Genomic DNA, 3,351 nt, shown 5'->3' with positions numbered 1-3,351 from the left:
AAAAAAAAAAAAAGAAATCTGAAGCCAAGGACTTGATAGGGTGCAATTTCCTATACAGGCTCCAGAGAAGAATATGTTTCCCATCTCTTCTGGCTCCTGGATCCCCAGGGGTTCTCTGGCCTCATTACTGCATTGCTGCAGAGGAGCCTGGCCTCCTCTGCACTCTCAGGCTTCCCTGCCACCCTCTTATAGATACTCTCACGGATGGCCCCCCTCCATCATCCAGGGTGAGCTCCTTGGCTCAAAATCTTTATTGCCACATTGTTTTCATTGCCATATAATGTCATATTCATAGAGTCAAGGGTTGAGGACATAGACAAATCTCTTTGAGGATCATCAGCCATTATAAAATCTGTCACTCATTTTGGACTTGAGCCACTGTCACCATCACTATGTTCATTTGTTTTCCCATTTTTAAAATTGATTTTCAGCAAATTTTCTTCCATTCAATCAGTGACTCTTTGGTCTATGTACCTATCTTGGTAATCATTCCAGATTTGCTGAGGACTTTTTGTTCTGGATGAAGCTATGTGACAGAATGATATTTATAAAGAATAAATCTATGTGTTAAAAGTATTTAAGAATTTTTTAAGTGAATGCTGGACCCTGCTGAAAATGTCAAAGCAAGAAATTCATGTTCCAGTTGAGTTATCTGCTGCAATAGAATATACGTATACATACAACAAAACACACATATTTACAGTTGTATGTTACTATATAAATATGTAGAGAAATATAGACAAGTATTTGGGATTTCATATTCATAAATGGATTAATTCCAATAAATCAATATGCCACATTATTTTTTTAGAATTTGTAAAAATTCTCCCAGAGGAAAAACTGACAAGTGCTTTTGGGGTTCCTATAATAGTTTACTAAGCTTATTTATCCAAAAAATATTCCTATAACTTTGCTTTGAAAATTAATAAATACAATGTATGCAAATATATAATATTCTGTAGTGTTAAACTTAATATTCTCTAACCTGGTCAGTAAGCTACAATCTAGGCTGTTCGCTGCCTTGCATTGTGGTACTTTCCGGATTCCTTGGCTTCCTTTCTCCTTTTGCCTAGCAGGAAAATATTCCACACCCACTCAGATGCCGAGGTGAACACACCCCCCTCGCACACGTCTGGACTCTCACGCATGTCACACACAAATGATACGGAGGATAAAACCAGAGTGAGTGTCTGAGCTTTCACACAAGCTAACGCACACATAGATGCTACTTTTTCAGCACTGCCCATGCAGGTGAGCGGCGCAAGTTTTTGAATTGGGTAACTGGGAAACTTTTGAGTGATGGCACTGTCTTGAATTGGCAAAATAGTGTAAAAGATAGAAAATTTAAAATTTCTTCATTTATTTAGATTTCAAGAAGTTGAGAAGAATTGTCGTCAAAGATCTGTTTTGTGGATAAAGAATATATGGGTCCTTACATAGTTTCTATTCCTTGCTTCTCCTCTGTTGGTTTGAAAGAGATCTGAATTTGGAGAAAAATCATGAGGAATGTTAATGCCACCATATTTTAGTGGAGGAAATAATCACTCAAAGTTCTTTCCCGAAATCGAATTCTATGGAATCACCTACTCATAACTGTCTGTCTGTCTATCTGTCTATATTTATTTATCTATCTGCCATATATCCATATGTATATCTGTCTATCTATTTATCTATCTAAGATATTTCCCTAGATTTTATTGTATTTGGGATTCCATCATCTTTCTTAAAAAAATTTTCTATTGGATGTGGAGATCTTGAAACAATAAGGTTGACTAGAAGATTGAAAAGTATGCACTGGGAGAAAATTAATGCAAGGCACGCAGCTACTTTCCTTCCCCTATGAGGTATCATAACAGGCTTGTTATTTTCTGTAGTTATCAAAGGCTACTGGCTGCACTCCATGGGTTTGGAACTGTGAATGGGGCTTGCTGTTCCTTCACATCACAGCTTGTCTTCTAGTTCAAAATAGAATTTGCATCACATAATAGAGAGCAAATGGAAATTTAGCAGAAGCAGCAAGGACCTAAGACATCAGCTGAAAGTTAGAAAACAGAGTCATAGAAAATTACAAAGTCTACAGGGCCAAAAGCGTTGAAGAAAGGGATGCAGTTAAATTAATTTTATTTGTAATTTTGGAGAATAAATGAAATTTAAGATTCTCCACTTCTACTCACAAGTGAAAAATAATTAGCTTTGAAAGGCGTATATTTGTTCTGGAAAATAATGTATAAATAGGATTGACTATGAATCAGGCCAGTTGATTTTTTTTTTTTTTCGGTGGTGGAACTGGGTATTGAACTCGGGCTCTTGCACTTGCCAGGGAAGCATTTATTCTACTGAGCCATCTCCCTGGTTCTGAATTATTTTCTTTACTAAGAGATTGGCAATTAGATTATCATGTAAATATTGTTCTAAGAAATTTTAATTTTATGTTAATAATCTAGTTTAAGAATCAAAATAGAGGGCCAGCCTGATAGCTCAGCAGACTACTGTGCTTGCTTAGGCAGAGCACAGATGCCAGAGTTTGATCCCCGGCGTGCTGTGCCGGCCTCACCACTGGGGCATGCTGAGACAGCGATGGAGACTGGGCATGGTGACGCCCGCCTGTAATCCCAGCACTTGGGAGGCTGTAAACAGGCTGATCACCATGAGTCCGATCTATGTAGTAAGACTCTGTAGACCCTGTCCCAAAAACAGAAAAGAAAAAAAAAAATCAAAACAGAACAGCCTTACAGTGAAATAAACCTTAAGAAAAAAAAGTGCAGCGAAACCGAGTGGTAGGTGGTAAGGTGCAGAGGAGAAGACAGCTTTCATGTTCTGTATTTAATCAGTTACTTTTACTTACTTCACGTTACATTCAGAGTAAAAAAATTACCTCAAGACAAATTTGTATTTGGCAAGTTCTCACACAAATAAGAACTAACCCTAAGAATGCATACAATTTATGAACACAAATTCAATCTGTAATATTTTAATCATTTTCACAAATGTATTTCAGGTAATAATAAACCGTCGGTCTCTTTTATTTATATTCACATTCCAGCTTTACCTAGGACAAAATAACAATGCAAAAGAGTATTCGTTTTTACTAGGGGCACATTCCCTGGCTCAAAAAGAACAAACGTACTATTAGAATGTAGCTTAGATTATCAAAACAATATAAACTAGTAGGTAAGCTGTTAAATGGATAATGCATTGAAAGTGAGAGTACTTTTTATTGTGATGTCATTGTTTTTCCTTGGAATGTTTGTGAAGATACAGTAAGTCATGGGCAAACTGGAGAATCATTGTGCATGAAGAAGTAATAAATGAAAGAAGAAAGAAAGAAAGAAAGAAAGAAAGAAAGAAAGA

The 3,351-nt window shown here is 36.5% G+C and overlaps 1 protein-coding gene across 2 annotated transcripts in view; it reads right to left on the bottom strand.

Moving 5' to 3' along the window:
* Mdga2 (MAM domain containing glycosylphosphatidylinositol anchor 2) overlaps window positions 1–3,351 on the bottom strand; it is an 883,696-nt gene that overhangs the window by 142,408 nt on the left and 737,937 nt on the right. The gene's annotated exons all lie outside the window — the stretch shown is intronic.

The sequence above is a fragment of the Octodon degus genome, unplaced genomic scaffold (genome assembly GCF_000260255.1).
Source record: "Octodon degus isolate 3935 unplaced genomic scaffold, OctDeg1.0 scaffold00102, whole genome shotgun sequence".
Taxonomy (NCBI): Eukaryota; Metazoa; Chordata; class Mammalia; order Rodentia; family Octodontidae; genus Octodon; species Octodon degus.
The sequence above is the reverse complement of the archived record's forward strand: the minus strand, read 5'-3'. Positions and strand labels throughout refer to the sequence as shown.